This window comes from Meles meles, chromosome 1, assembly GCF_922984935.1.
Source record: "Meles meles chromosome 1, mMelMel3.1 paternal haplotype, whole genome shotgun sequence".
Classification (NCBI taxonomy): domain Eukaryota; kingdom Metazoa; phylum Chordata; class Mammalia; order Carnivora; family Mustelidae; genus Meles; species Meles meles.
This window is the reverse complement of record NC_060066.1, coordinates 8,965,751-8,982,204: the sequence shown is the minus strand read 5'-3', so window position 1 is coordinate 8,982,204 and position 16,454 is coordinate 8,965,751. Positions and strand designations below refer to the sequence as shown.

At 48.5% G+C, this 16,454-nt stretch overlaps 2 protein-coding genes across 3 annotated transcripts in view; one reads left to right on the top strand and one right to left on the bottom strand.

Annotated features, from left to right (window-relative positions):
* TG (thyroglobulin) overlaps positions 1-16,454 on the top strand; it is a 233,512-nt gene that overhangs the window by 170,565 nt on the left and 46,493 nt on the right. The window lies entirely within an intron of this gene.
* The window catches only part of SLA (Src like adaptor), an 81,972-nt gene that overhangs the window by 26,765 nt on the left and 38,753 nt on the right, over positions 1-16,454 (bottom strand). The window contains exons 2-3 of one of the 2 annotated variants that reach the window (XM_046016743.1): positions 9,334-9,447; positions 6,369-6,634 (exon numbers count right to left, since the gene is read on the bottom strand). The gene's annotated coding sequence lies outside the window, so the exon portion shown is untranslated. Of the gene's footprint in view, positions 1-2,855; positions 2,876-6,368; positions 6,635-9,333; positions 9,448-16,454 lie in introns of those variants that run through there. The other variant, XM_046016766.1, reaches the window with a different exon arrangement.

Sequence of the window (16,454 nt, the reverse complement as noted above, 5' to 3'; positions counted from 1 at the left end):
AGAGGCTTTCAATTGCCATTTGGAGGAGACCTTGGTATCCTCTCATCCAAGATATTCCAAACCTGTTGGTTGAAACCTGTTTTAAGAGTTTCCCCAGAAGCTTAATATGTAACCTCAATCAAAGCAAGCTGCTGGTTGGGGACTCGGGGTTCAGCACTCCTGCCGCTCTGCTCCTCCTGAAGGGATGACCCAATCTCAGGATATATAAAGCACCAATTAAAAAATAGCAGTTCCCTGCCTTCATATTACAAAGAAAAGGCTCCGGAGGGCAAGCAACCTGCTCAAGGTCACTCAGGAAGCTTGGACAAGGGCCATGACTTCCTGTCCAGCACTCTGTCTACCATTCTGCCCAACCCCCATGTCCACGAGCCTGTGTTCTGGCACCTTCTGCACCTGCGTGCCTGGAAAGGAATCTCCTATATTATTAGGCTGGCAGGGAGTCTCAGCTTTACCCTAAGACAGGGATGGATAAAACATTTCATGCTCGGGCACCTGGGTGGCTCAGTGGGTTAAAGCCTCTGCCTTCGGCTCAGGTCATGATCCCAGGGTCCTGGGATCGAGCCCCGCATCGGGCTCTCTGCTCCGCAGGGAGCCTGCCTCTCCCTCTCTCTGTGCCTGCCTTTCTGCCTACTTGTGATTTCTGTCTGTCAAATAAAATCTTTAAAAAAAAACAACAACAACATTTCATGCTCATTTCAGGATGTTATGGGAAGAAGCCTGATTTGGGGTCAGTTGGTGCTGAAGCAAATTTCAGTCTCACCCCTTATGACCTTTCTAAGCCTCTTTCTGTCATCTGTTTGTTTTCATTTAAAACGTGGCCATAGCCACCAATGCCTTGCTGGGGTTTCACAAGGAAGGATTAGGGAGAGGAGGTATTACAAGATGTGCACACGGTGGGCTCTGTGTGGCCTCCCTGTCTGCTGACAGGGGCCGTGCCACAAGTAAGCAAGGGCCTGGAGGTCCAGACCTGGTGCCTGCCTGTGCGATGTGGTGTCCTGCATGGCGAGATGGCCCGAAAGTCAGTCCCTACTCGGCTTTAATATTTCATTGCCTAAAAAGAAGAAAGTCCCTCCTCTCATTTGTTTCTTTTCTAGATCAGCTTTTCATGCACAGAGGCTGATGTAAATATATATATATATATATACAAATATACAAATATACAAATATATAGATATATATATATATCTCTCCCAAGATGACATCCTAAACACCGGCAGCGAAAAGAAAAGTGGTAAAGACACATATGTGGTATCAGATTACACAGATACACAATTACACAGAATGGGAAAACCATAAATACGAACAAGCTTTTTCTTTTCCTTCCAAATCTGGCTACTTGGGAAATACAGGTTTCATCAGCAGGAGGGGGTTGAGGCAGGTTTGCATGCAGACACAAGCAGTCGCCTGGACCCGTGGGCCCGAGGACGTAGAGTTAGTGACTTGTTTCCTATATCACATTTCACAGCAAGACTTAGTTGGGTTTTTATTCACAAGCATGAATCAACTGCGTGGCTCATAACCTTATCGCGCGAGATGGAAATTGATAGCTTGTTAATAACCTCATTTGCATATGCTGAGCCTTCTGCTCTGGTGTCCCTGCCCCTCACTGGGGATCACTCATCACAGCACAGACATGAGGGTCCTACCCCAGGGTGCTCAGACGGTTCCCCTAGTGGGACTGGGGCACTGTTCTTCCTGCAAAGACCCCAGGATGTTTGCATGTGCTATGGGGGTAAACTCTGAGATACTCTTTTTTTTTTTTCTTTTTTCCACCTCCCCGGGAACCTTGCATTGCCTTTTAAGTGAATTATAATTGTAATAGTTACTTGTGTGATTGTTCAAGGCATGGCTGTAAGTAAAGACAGTGGTCAGATCTGGTTTTACTCATGGCTGGAACAAAGAAGCTATTCCAAGAGGGAAACAAAACGGGATAGGTGCAAAGTGGAAAAACAAAGTGCACCGGAGAGAGAGAGTGGGTGGGTGGTGACCTAGTAAATTGTAACAGTGATGGGGAGTGGGAGGGGGACTCTACTTGGTTGGGTTTCATTACTTCCATGGTGTAAATATTCCCAGGGATGACCTCAAGTTTACAATGTGACCTCCCCAAATGCAGAGTTAAGAGATGGGTGCAGTGGGCCCTCACAAGCCAGTATGCCCCTGGTTCCAGGCACCTGTGGCATGAAGAGACTTTCTTCTGACAATTGTCCTTGTTTGTAACAGGTGCCTGAAGACATCCCCGTTGTTATTGCTAGAAGCATCCACTACATGGAAGGTCTCAGTTAGGTATTTGAACTACACTGGCTTATCTGATGCCCCAAAGAGCCTGCCATTTTGTACAGGAAATAGAGTCTCAGAGAGGTTGAGTCACTTGCTCAGGGTCACACAGCTCATTCAGTGGTGGTGCCAACTTTCAAACCCTGATTCTTCTGACTACCAACTCTGATTCCTTCCACTACCCTCAGCCTAGAACAATAACATTTTTAATCTTTTAACATACACTCTGAGAGTTAGCATTGCTGGGGAAGCCAGAGACGCACACAGGCCTAGGAATCTGTACGTTACCTGCCCAGGTCCTCAAGTCCCCTTGCTTCTGACTGTCATGAAGCCAGTGCTGCTCATGGATAGTGGCCAGCCAAAGAGCCAGCTGTCCGGCTCTTCCCTCACACCCCTGCCCCTCTGCTGAGCCTGCAGGTACCGAGGGTAAGCTGTCAACTTCCGAGTCATCAAATCATTTGAATGGGTGACTCCAGCCCTGGGATGAGGGAGAGTTAACCCCTTCCCCCCCCCACTTAATTTTTCTTACTTCTTACGTCTCACACATTGCATCTTTAGAACCCAGAGTGGGCCCGACTAACCTCTCAGAGACTTGGGGCAAGCCGCTTTCCTTCGTTGGGTGTCAGTTTGCTCCCCTGCAAATAACAGGTAGACCAGATGGAGGGCTCCCTGTGTTCATCACAGATTCATTACCAGCTCCCCACGGGGCTGAGTGTACAGCAACAGAAGAAAGGCAGGAGTTTACTGTGTGTTGCAGAAGTGTTTCAGCGGTACTCTCCATTTGACTCCCACAACGAATCTATGTAGGACGCATCGTTATTATTGTGCCTTTTGTATAATTGGGGAAACCAAAGCCAGGGCATTTCTGAAACCTGTTGGAGGTCACCCAGTTGGTAAGAGGTGGAGGCAGGATTTGAATCCAGGCATCTGGCTCCAGAGCAAGGCTCTTAACTGTGTGCTCCTAAGCATCAGGGAATGGATGAAGGATTGTACAAAGCTGAATCCACCCTTTCTTATGAGAAGATCAGGGTGTTACTCTCTTTTTGGTGTGCTAGAGAGTCAGGTACGTAATGCGCATTCCGCAGCTGGACCCTGAGGTGTATTGATAGAGCCTAGATCAAGAAGCGAGTCTGACACTCCGGATGCTGGGAGTTTGCAATCAGAGGGTGTAAGGAACAAGTGATTGTCTCTGTGACTTGGAGGCCATGGCTGGGGGAGGGTAGGGAAGGAGTGGAGAAACTGGCAAGTCTGCAAATTGGGAAGGGCATGGCTACTGCCCAGGATAACGCGAGAATGACGTTGCACGAGCTTCACTAGCAAACCCCTGCTCTCCGTCCTGGGCCCTGTTTGTTCCCTTCATGGCACACACCATAAGACATTTGTTTCTCTAAGTGTGTCTTCGCCAACCCCACCCCAGCTGTAAACTTCCTGAGAACATGGTCCCTGTCTAGTATATTCCTCAATGAAAAACAACAACAACAATAATAAAACTATGTTACCTAGCTGGTGGCTGGCACACAGTAAGCATTCCTTTCATTCAGTTGAGTTCCTGAAGGTATTGTCTTTAAAGTGCCTGGAACAGCCCAGCAGGGCTTGGCTATACTTTTGCTCCTCTATCCTGATGCTCTTCCCTGCCCCACCTGGTGCGCCCCAAGGCCTCCAGCCACGGTCCCTGCTGCCTGGCCAGTGCCATGGAGGAAAGTATGACTTTGCAAAGCTGTTTGACAACAAAAGGGAGCCGGTGAACCTTCGAGGCCCTAGGGTTTCTGTCTGTAGCTCAGTTACCCTAATGAAATAAGCCCCCTCCCTTGGTGGTTCTCAGATGGGAGGAAGTGGTTTGGACCCAGGGTACTTATTTCCTTCGGAACGCCTGGGGAGCTGCGAGGGAGGAAGTCGGTCACACGGTCTGGCCTCAATGCATATTTATTAAGGGAAGGGAGGGATGGAGGAATGGATAGCTGTACTCACAGGGCCCCACTCAGCATGCTGACAAGAACCAAATGGTCTGGCCTGACATGCTGGAAAGGCTTAATGAGAATTTTAAGCTCTAGTCTCTGTCAGATCTGGGGGAAATAAATTCTTGCTGAATGTGCAATGAAAACTGAAAAAAAAAAAAAACCAACAACAGTACCCTTTATGAATGCACGAAACTGATTAGGGTTTGCCACAATGGAGACTTACTAAGTCTTAAAAAAGAGACCTTCACCTTGGAAAGACATTGCCAGGTCCCAGAACTCAAGAGGGGGGAACTGTACCTCCATACATCATATGGAGAAACTAGCAGAAATAAGCATTAAGAAAAATCAGGGAGCGTCCTTCTCTGTAGCTGTACCATTTGATTCATTGTATGTAATGCTGTCTGTTACCTGACTGTTACGGGGGGGGGGGGGGGACTGCCTGAGGATCGGGACGTCCTCTCCTTGTCTGGGTCAGGAATGCTATCACTAGTTCCTGCTTAGAACTTACCATCTCCTATATATGGCATATAATTTAAACTTCTTAACAAACATGCAAGGTCTTTTTATGCTAAGGAAAATAAGACTCAGAGAGGCAAAGGGGCATGTTCAGAGTCACATAGCTCCTTGGCGGCTGACCCAGTGTTGACGCAGGTAGAGTCGATGACACCAGTGACTTTCCATGAAACCATCTTGCTGCCCTGACTCTAAGATCTGTTAAAGACACAGAAGTCTAAATAGATCTTGATCTATTTCATAGGTTTTTAATATTATGATTATACTTTTCAGGACATATTTAACACTCTTGAATACCATTCTTCTAGCTGGATAAAATCATTTGCAAAGGATGTTGCTGGAACTTTGATTTGGGCTTATTTCGCCAGTTTTAAAAGGACCATAGCCCAGCTTATAGGTTGATGGCTCGGCGTCTCATAGCAAATCACAGAATTTGCAGACTATGGGATATATTTCTCTTAAAGAGCACTGGTTTGGTACACACTTTTGTCCTTCATGTATTTGCTGTATCGGAGACTCTCCCCTCCCCCACCTCAGCCCTCGGAGCCCTTAGAACCTCTCACTAGCTGTATGACTTGCACAAATTACTCACCCTCTCTGAGCCTCATTTTCTCACTTGTCAAAAGCACGTAATAATCATAAACTTGCGGGATTGTTCTGAGGACTGCAGGAAAATAACTCTCCACGCAGTTACCCTCCTCCGCCAATCAGCATGACCACTCATCACCAACCCTTTGCACCTACACACATGCCCCCAATTTAGGACATTCTGAGGCCAAAGCCCAGGTCATTTTCCCGGCATTGAGCTCTCTGGATGTGTTGGCACCTTGAAGAATGTGGAGTATGCCGTATTCCTTAGGGCATTCCAGCTCTCCAAAATGTCTTCTAATTCTAACCTTCTATGTTTTCAGAGTTCATATACCTCACCTGTTTGCCTTTCCTTTAGTCCTCCCCCTGCTACTGTACACATACCTCCTTCTCTGCTTGTTGTTGCTTATCACTGTTGGTTAGCACCGGCATCTTCCCAAAGATCCCCCACCCAAACTCCTAGAAGCACTACTGTGATCGGTCAGCCTACCTGGGCTTTGTGCACATTTTAGATGTCATGACTCCCTGCCAATAGCGTTTATTGAATACCTACTCTGTGTCTGAAATTGGCCTGGGTACTTTGCATATGTTAGCTCATTTCATCTGCCCAATACCTATTGAGCTGGGTACTTTTCTTCCCACCTTACAGAGGAGAAAATGAAGGCCTGGAGAGGTTTAGATGTCTTGCCCAAGGTCATAGAGCTAGGAACACCAAGAGCAAGGAGGAGCTGCCCTTAGTATGAAGCCTGCTATGTGCCAGACTACTGCTCCGTAGTTAGAAAATCTCCTCTGGCAGGAGTGGCCCTGCCCCCAAGATCCCCAGCCTGTCTTGCCGTATGTAATTCTGCATCAAATATTCACTGGACAGCTGCCATGTGCTGGGCTCTGGGTCAGGTGTCCGCCTCCCTCGAGACGTGGCCCTGCCTGTTCTCACAGAGTGCTTTCCTATCCCCAGAAAGTCAATGCTCTGCCAGTTGTGGGTCTAGGAGTCTGGGGTTCCTCCCCGCCCGGCCCCTGCCATGTCCCCTATGATACCTTCAAAAGCTGGGCATGATCTCCCCTGGGAGTAGCTATGGAGGACCCGCCGGGAACGCCGTCACTGTCGCTCCATCAGCTGCTGCTGCTCCAGCACAGTGAGCAGGTGGCCAGGCCTCTGCGGGTGCAGAGAAACTCAGGCTATCAAGAAGAACAGCAGTTGCTACACCGGCCACACACTTCCTCTGCTAGAAATGAGGAAGGCGCGCGGGACTTGCAGAAGAGCAGGTTCCTGTTTTTAGTAACCACTCTGAGTAGGCTTCTCTCTGTAAGGACAGGGAAGACCGTGGCTTGCTTTATTTATTTATTTATTTATTTATTTATTTATTTATTTATTTTTTACAAAGTGCTTGGGGATGTGTGCGACTTGATTCTAAATGCCTGGGCCGTGCTCAGGCTCTCAGAGGCTGAGGCCTTCTTCTCTCATTAAGAGACGGGGGAGGCTGAGAAGCTGCTCTCACACATCCCCAGAGCTCACTGTGTCCAAGGAGGCTGGTGCTCAGGTCTGCAGCTTGTCTTTTCTCAGCATCCTGGTTATTATTGCTTTTTTTTTGTCCCTGTGAAGGGGCCTCTGGAGCAGAGCTTCTGCCTGGGCTGTGCCACAGACAGGGTTTAATTGGCAGAGGTATGAAATAGTAGGCATCAAACCCACTACAGAAAGAAGCTGCCCAACAGCCTTCTGGGGCAAGACAGCCAGCCCCTCTGCGGCGCTACAACCAGAAGAAACTAGAAAGGATACGAAATGTAGTCAGTCTCCCCGCAGGTTCTAGATTAAAAATGACTAAGAAAACGCGGTGACTGGGTGCCGTGTGGGATGCTTGGCTGGCTCCTGGATCGAGGGGGAAAACCTAGAAAGAACATTGTTGGGACGGAGGCGAGGGGTCTTGACACAGACACCGCACTGGAGACAGTATTGTGTGAGTGCTCGCTTTCTAGGCCGTGACAAGGACACTACGGGTACGTGGGAAGATGTGCTGGTTTTTTTTTTTTTTTAAGATTTTATTTATTTATTTGACAGAGAGAGATCACAAGTAGACAGAGAGGCAGGCAGAGAGAGAGAGAGAAAGGGAAGCAGGCTCCCCACTGAGCAGAGATCCCGATGCGGGATCCGAGGACCCTGAGATCATGACCTGAGCCGAAGGCAGCGGCTTAACCCACTGAGCCACCAAGGCGCCCAGATATGCTGGTTTTTAAGGAGATACACGCTGATGTATTTGGAAGCCCAATGTCATGATGTCTGCAGCTTTCAAATGGTTCGCTAAAAGAAAAAGAACTATAATATGTCAATGTAAATAAATATGAATCGAGAAAAAGACGAGGGCCCCTGGGTGGCTCAGTCATTAAGCGTCTGCCTTCAGCTTAGGTCAGGATCCCAGGGTCCTGGGATTGAGTCCCACATCAGGCTTCATGCCCAGCGGGAGCCTGCTTTTCCCTCTCCCTGTCACTCCCCCAGCTTGTACTCTCTCTTTCTCTGTCAAATAAATAAAAAGTAAAGTCAAAAAAAAAAAAAAAAAAAGACAATGAGTGAGGCAGAAAGCAAATGTGGCCAAATGCTGACATTTACTGAATCCAGGTGAAGGGCATATGTGCCTTGTACTATTTCAACTTTCTGATGGGTTTAACATGTAGAAAATAATAGTATATAGCTCCCCACTCATAGTATGTGTGTTCCCATTCACAGAATATGTGTCTTTCCATGGTGTGTGGGAAAGCTCAGGCACATGGGGACTAAGGACTGCCAGTGAATTATCTGCTGGGGCTGGGACGGCCCTCCCAGAGCCCCAGCTGGCCCCCCCCACTTCGAAAAGATGATGGAACAGAGTGTCCAATGACTTTCCCAGAATCCCATTCCCGGCCCCATCACAGAGCCAGGACCAGTGTCCAGGACCAATGACCTGCTGCTCCCACCCAGCAGTGTGAACATGGCCACACAGGGACAGTCATTTAGAAACCTCACTCGGTGCACTTGTCAAATCTATTGCAAACATCAGGGCCACTTCTCAACTTGAACTCTGTACTAGATAGTGCTTCCTTAGGCAACTTGTGAAAATACCCACTCCCTGGATCGGCAGCCCAGGAAGGCAGAAAGGAAATGTTGAGAAAGATTCCGATGGGGAAGAACAGAGGGGCAGCCGTTAAGCCAAAGTGGAGTTTTCACCCCCCGATTCACACGGAGGAGTAAAAGAGGTGTGGGAAGGGGCTACTTCCCACAAGTGGCCAGTGGTTGGGGGAAGGCCTGTCAGTGACGGTACCATTAGATGAGACCTGGCCTGGGACAAGCCAGGTTGAGAGGAGCAGGAGGAACTTGTGGCTTGGCACAGGCTTTAGGGTTCGGGGAAGCTCCAAGTCTGATGGCCGAGGCAGATGACAGATAGATGGGGGACCACAGAAGGGTCTCCATCAGAGAACATGAAGTCATGAAGTCCATGAACAGGAGAAGCTGCTGCAGAAAAGCGCAGGATTTGGAGCCCCTGGTGGCCAGGATTGGAATATGGGCTCTGCCTGTTTCTGGTGGGTAATTCTGTGATGGGGGGTGGAGGGGTTCGGGAATGCCGCTAACTTCCCCTGGCTTTGCTGTTTCTTCATCTCCTTCTCATTTTGGGGGGTAGCTGTCAGGAAACAGAGGGAGATTGAGAATATGTTCCTAAAACCGCCAACTCTGCTGCACGGGAGCTGACCTGTGGCTTAAGCCGTGGGGTGCAGAGGTGGGAGACTAGGTCACTATCAACAAGAGCAGGGGTGAAGCAGGTCAGCCAAGCACCTGGGTACAAGTGTCTACAAGTGACCCCAACTTTAGACCTCTGTTTCCAGTTTCCCAGTGGGTTTTCAACCTTGGCCCTATGGACATTCTGGCCAGACCGTTCTTCGTTGTGTGTGTAAGTGGCAAAGGGTCGGGGGCTGGGAGTGGAGGGGGGAGCTGTGCTGTGCACTATTGGATATTCAAGACCATCTGGCCCCTACTTACCTGATGACTGTAACACTGACTTCTGCCAAGTCATGACCACCAGGATGTCCCAGGCATCATCGTTGTGCCCCAGGGAGCAAAAGTGCCCCTGAGAACCACTGGATTACAGCTGTCCTGCAGAGATATGGGAGCATTGAATAGGTCAGCCTGGGCAATGTTCTCTCATGAATTGCAAAGGCTGCTCAGTTTAGCAAAATTTATGACAATTGCAAAGTTCTTTTTTTTTTTTTTTTTTAATTAACATGTAATGTATTATTAGCCCCAGGGGTACAGGTCTGTGAATTGCCAGGTTTACACACTTCACAGCACTCACCATAGCACATACCCTCCCCAGTGTCCATAACCACCACCCTCTCCACACCCCTCCTCCCTCCAGCAACCCTCAATTTGTTTTGTGAGATTAAGAGTCTCTTATGGTTTGTCTCCCTCCCGATCCCATCTTGTTTCATTTATTCCTTTCCTACTCCCCAAACCCCCACATTGCCTCTCAACTTCCTCACATCAGGGAGATCATATGATAATTGTCTTTCTCTGATTGACTTATTTCGCTCAGCATAATACCCTCTAGTTCCATCCACGTCATCAATTGCAAAGTTCTTATGTGTCTAACCTGCCTTGGGAACACAGACAGGGAAGGAATCCTCAGACGCGACATGAGTAGGGCTCAATCCCTCCCTGCCCTCAAGGAATTTCTGATCTTGTGGAGGAAAAAGACACACTGTCAAATCCCCAAGGGAATGCATGAAAGTTGCCAATAGGGTGGGAGCCAATAGGGACTCCTGGTTACATGGGCACCTGGTGGTAGTGATGGTGGGACTAGATTGGATGGTTGGCATTCAAGGTCACTGGTGTTCTGAGTTAGTACGAGAGATAAAGACATAAAAATACTTGGTCGGGGATGGCCCCCACCAAAGACCTCAAGTATAAGTATGGGGTCAGCTCCAGCCCAGTAATAGTGTGTCAGGAGGCCCCAATTTAGGGCTCAGAAAGATGCTCAAGTCTATCTGTGTCGAAAGACCTGCCTTCTGGAAGGATTTTCCAGTTAATTAGCTATTAGGTCCAGGGTATAGCCCCAGGCAGATTAGCAAGATGCCCTCACAGGCTGATGATTGCTCTATTAAGTATGAGGTCATCACGTTACTGAAATGGAATGTTTCACCATGCTCTTAACGTTGTCAGGATCCGGGTGCTATGTTCCTCAGTAGGGGGACTGGCAGGCCTCTCAGCCCAAGCACCAAGAAGCCCATTTCCCCATCTTTGGGGGCAGAGGGGCTCCAGGTCCTAGAAAGTTAAGGCGACTCAGTACTATGTGGAAAGAGTGGGGTGGGTAAGCCCCATGGTTTACAGCTTGGTCTAGTATTAGCAGACTCCTGGTTCTAGTCAAACGTATTTTTCCTTCTTTCCACATAAATGAAAGGTTCGAAGATGAGAAAGGCAACCTCGAGAATTAATAAGCTCCCTCTCGGTGTAGACGGTCAAGTGTAGGCTGGCCCATTTAGTAGGGAAGCTGCATGAGCATATGCTTGGTACCGTAAAACTGTCAAGGGGATCCTCTGTATTTAAAAGGATTAAACCATATGACCTTCAAGATCCCACGCAAACTAAAATAGTCTCAGAACCAAGTTTACCTTCTGTGTGTTAGATGCTGCTCTAGGGCTGAGTTAGCGATGTGAACAGCTAATGGCCTAGAAAGCACCTGAAGGAATGGGGACAGGAGGGGGAACTCTTGCCTGGGAAGAGGATTTTGAAATGAGCCCAGAATGACGCCATTGTGAAGGTCAGGAGGAAGGGCCACTGGGGAAATCACAGGGCAGGGAGTGCTTGTGGTGTTCAGGGGCCAGAAGGGAACTGATGTTTGGGGAGTGCCAGGAAAGAGACTTGGCTCTGTTTAGGGTACCTATTTATTCTTCCTAAGTAGTCTGTCTGTCACCTGAAGAGACCAAGGTTCCTAGGGTTTAGCTTGCTTGCCCTACCTTAACCAGCCAATGAGGGACACCATCCAGGTCCAGCTCAATCACTTCTGGAGGTGAGCTCACTGTCACTATTAGCTGCCCCCCAGAGGGATGTCCCATGTCCCAGTGCTTCCCTCATACCTTCCCAGCCCTGTGTCTTCCTCCAGTACCTGCTGAAGTCTCCTGTTTCCCACAGGACCAACGTCATCCCTTTTCCTGGCATTCAGTGCTCATCACATTTGTTCTCTAATCCCCTCCCATGACAACATCACCATTCAAGGCCTTGATGTGGCCTTGAATTATAAGAACCTTACGTGGCCCTCTGCACATCAGACAAGCCTCCCACCTCTCACCATGAACTTTGCCACTGCCCTTCTCCTACCTATGTGGGATGCCCTCCCTTATGCAAGGCCCAACCCAGAGCTCACCTTGTTCGTACGTATTTCCAGCCTCCCCCAACCAAAGATGATTGCTCCCTCCTCAGAACTAGCCTTGGAGTAATAACCGCTCACAACAGTAGGACACATGCACATGGAAGTCAAGAGCAAGAGAAGGAGTTCAAGATATTTGGGAGATGTGTGACCTTGCACAGGTGTTATTAATCCTATTGCCTTCCCAGGACCGTGGGCCTGTAGGACAATGTGTACAGACCACCTAGCACAGTGCAAGGCACATACATGAATGTCCCCCTTGCCCTTCAGAGTGGTGTATGCTGTTGAGAAGGCAGGTGAAGGTCCAACACATGACCATTGATCCTCACCTGAGCCTACCCCAAAAGAAATGACCCATAATTATCCACTAATTACATGGATAAATGAAGGTCCTGCACCTGCCTTCTGATCAAAAGCCTGTAAATTGTGAATGTTGAATTTTACCTCTGGGGAGGATAGTAAGCTAACCATAGGCATCATCTGAGAGACATCAGACCCTCTTGTTTCTCTAAAGATGGCAGTTGTTTCTATTTCTGGAACCAGCTCCAAAAATGGATAAGTGGTCCATCTGGATGGGCTGAATTCTCCAGCAGGCAGGGGACCCACATGTCATCCAATTCTCTGTGTTTCTCTGAGAGCCCTCTTGACATAACAGTGTTCTCAGGAGAGAGAAAAGTGAAAGCTTTCTTCCTCCTGCACTCTGCTGTGATGAGTTGCACAAAAGTGTTGATTCACCGGACTTGGTGTCTTTGGTCATTGCTCAACCTAACCCAGTAACTCCACTTCTCAGGGGAGACCTCAGCTTTTCCCAACTTTGTGAGGGTTGATAAAGAGGTCACTGGGTTTCTAAGAGCTCAGGAAGTTCTCTGAGTGGATCCTAAATTCATTCTTGCAACTTTGCTTGCCTTACAAACTTCCTCTCGTGTACCAATATACAACCTCTTTTATTCCCTAGACCTAACTGAGTCACTCATTTATTCGAATGACAATTATATTAAATGAGTATTAACTTCCGGCCAGCTGTGAGGCTAAGCTTTAGGGAGACAAGGGTGACAGTGACATGAGCCCTTCCACCCAGGAGCTCAGTGTGAGTCAAACAGGGTCCTGGAAGGAACCTTGATGACAGGGCAGCATGGTGGGAGCTGCAGAGATTAGGGAAACCAGACAAAATGGCCCATGCTTGCAGGGAAGCCAAGGCTTGATGGAGGAGTGACATTCAGCTCAACCTTGAACATGAGAGTTGTCCATCAAAATGAGACATTTCGCAGGGCCAGCTAGAATGTTCTTTTTGTGCCTTCTCATTTTGTTTTTCATGATGGGGATGACTACAGTTGCATCTTGTCTGGAAATGGAAGTGACTTTGGGATCTGCCACTCATTTGTCATCCTGCCTCCTGTGATCTCTTTGTCCCTCCTGCAGCTGGGACAGGCTGACCAATTGCCCCTCTTCAAACTGGTTCAGTCCCGTACTGTTCTTCCCCATCATCCTTGGCCTCGTGCAGATCCTCACCTGGTCCACACTGCCCCAACCTGCCTTCCCAGCCATCTTCCCCTTTCTCTGCTGGCTTTCGTCTTGGACTCTACTCCTGTTGTTCCACCGACTAGTATGGCTTTCCCCTCATTTTAGGATCTGCCAGATTCGGGGATGAGTCTCCTGTCGGGGCCAACCAGGGCTTTGATGGAACTTTCATCTTACTGAATCAGAGTGTCCTCCTAGGGCTTATGTTCCCTTTACACCCTGAAAAAGGTGGGGCCAAGCTATGTCCTCCCCTGCTCTTGTCCTCTGCCCAGAGGTGGAATTCCTCGATTATCCAAGTGGGTGGTGCCTGAGACTGGTTCATGCCATGTGGCACTTGTGGGCAGGAGGGATGGCAGCTTTGGGGCCATCCGTCTGCTGCTGAGCCTTGCCAGAATGGCTTGCCGCTGTCCCAGAAGCAAAACATTTGCCAATCATTTTTATTCCTATGAACAGAGCAGGCACTGTGGGTCTGTGGTGATGTCCCAGCTGGACTCTTTCTTCAGCTGACTGAGATAAGGGTCTCTTCCTGTTGTCAAGTATAATCATCTCCAAACTTTCAAGTATGCACCCAGACACTAAGAGTTTTGAGTAAGCACCCCCATATATGAACATTTACTCAATAATTATATATGTAGATGACTCTGCAAAGACATACATTATAAATATACAAACATTTTTAAGGTATAAGACTAGTTAAATAGTACATTCTAGAATTTTCTTTTTGTGTTCCAGTGAATTATCTTGGGCACTTCCTTTGGGAGACCAACACTCTAATGGAAACAAAGGAGACAGGCATCATTGCTCAAAAAGAGGGATCTCAATGACGAGTTTTGAAAGGCTACATGTTATCTTCCCCACGGGAAATATATAGTCCAGCTTCTGGGAGGGGCACAGAGGTTCTTGTGAACTCTGCTTAAAAACAAAGACCAGAGTGTTGCTTCCCATGAGAAAGAGGCAGTGAACGGTGGCACTGGGTGGCATCAGGCTCCAGGAAGAGAATTTGTTCAAGGGTCTCTCATTAACACCTTTGTTTTCCCATCTCTTGGCTGGCCTGACTTCCAAAAACTGTAAACTCCATGAAGTCAAGGAGCCCAGCTGTTTTGTCCATGACTGACACCTAGCATCAGCACTTCTCACAGCCCAAGCAAGCAGGGAGGAAGAATGGGAGGGAAGGACAGAGGGAGCAGGTTTAAGACAAAAATAAAAACCATAAAAACCTCCCCTCCCTGTAGATCAGAAACTTCCTCAAGTCCTTCTTCACTTTCTGATCCCCTCCAGCTGCTACCATATCAGGGTGCCCCAAGATGGGCATGGAATTGTCCTGATAATTGCCTAGCTCACTCCAGCAGAGCAGCCTGCATCCTGTGGACAGCCCGGGGACAGCCAGGCAACAGCCGACACAGCTGGCTGGACACGTAGCCATCAAGCCTCTGTGATCAGCTTCTCATCGTGAACTGAGTCAGGTCTTCTGAGCGCCCTGCCCTGGCATTTTCATCTCCTAAAACAGAACAACAAAGACACTGGCCCAGCCACCTCTAAACGTGCTTTAATAGCACAAAATGGGCTTAAGATCTGTAACAGAGCAATGATCGCTTTTGCTGGTGTCCCCTCCCGAGCTTTCATTCTGTGATGCCCTAACTTCTGGGAGATGCGCTTTTTGTACTCACAACGAGGTCCTGCTGCGGGTACCTAAGGAGAGCAAGCTCGGAACCGGCTGTGATGTGATCTTAAAATGGTGTCAGGCATTCATAAGTGCCTGGATGTGTGTGAAATTGCTAGCCGGCGTCTACTCCGTCGCCCGCCGAGCCACAACTAATTACACCAGCAGCGGGCGGCAGCCGAGGGGGACGGGTAGGGACAGACAAGCTCAGTGGCTTAAAATATCCTTGGCCGGAACAAAATTCAACCCCGCAAGCCTTTTTTCGACTGGAGGATATTTCACTATTTCTTATTTTAGTTTGAGTAGCAATAATATTATAAATAGTATCAACCGTGTTCTCTCTGGTGCTTTAGTTGATTTTATTTGTGGAAGAACTCTTTGAAATATCGATTATGATTTTAATGATTGCTTCTACTTATTAGAAACCTAATGCATACACGCACTTTCCCTGTTGTCTCCTGAATTCACCTCAACAATAAACGAGGTGAATACTCTTCTTATCCTCATTTTGCATCAACGACACCGAAGCATAGGGAATTTAAATCACTTCTCTAAGGACAAACAGTGGGTAAGAAGGATTTTGCTGGACTTGAACCTGGGCTGATCAGCCCCGTTGCCCATGCTCTTGATGCCACACGTTGAGACATAATAGACCCATTTTTATAGATGGGGAAACCAAGACCCAGAGAGTAAAGCCACTTGCCAAGTTGTCAGTGCAAGATTCAGTAAGATTTCTCCAATCCCGATGCCCATGCTCTGTCCCTTTTTTCTATGACTATAGTAATTTATACCTGTTTCTACCCGACACGTTTGAAGGGGATGGTGTTGGAAATGAAGCATACCTATTTAGTTCATAGAGAGGCATTGGCACCTTAGTAAACGTCGCCTGGAGTGTCTGCATGGGAAAGTTTGGAGAGACAGTCTCCTTGAATTACGGGCCAGGGCTGTCCGGGCTGTCCTCTGTACGGGGTGGGGGCTGGGCTCACGCCTCACACACCCCTGGGGCTAACACAAGCTAAGGAAGGAGCAGCTAACACTGAGCTGTGTTGAGCACAGCAGGCCTAGTTGGGGAGGGCTGGTGTGTGAAGCTCAGGCACCAGGACTGTGATCTGATCCCACCCAGGCAACTCAGGTCACACCCCTTGTGTGGTGTCCTCTGAGGGGCCGCCCTGACCCCACTCTGGCACAGGAGTTGGCCAGCTCCTCTCCTGCACACTCAAGGCCATGTACACCCATCAGAACCTCAGACCATGTGCACAGACCATGCTTATCTAAGGAAGGCACAGTGACCCCTTTCTCCTGGCCGGGAGCTGGCCAGTGGCATTTGCTGAAGCAAGGAGGGAGGAGGGACATGAAGGAAGGGAGAAATGGAGAGAGGGAGGCAGTCAGAAACGACTGGGAGGAAAAAGGTGATTGGACATGACTTTCTCACTTCTAGAAGTCTTTGCTAGCTTTGGCAATACTCTAGACCCTCCTGTCTCTTGGGGTAGTTCTTCGTTCACCATGGCTGACTGCAGGAGTCAAACTGGCAGGGAACACAAGTGGCTTGGTCCATCGCGT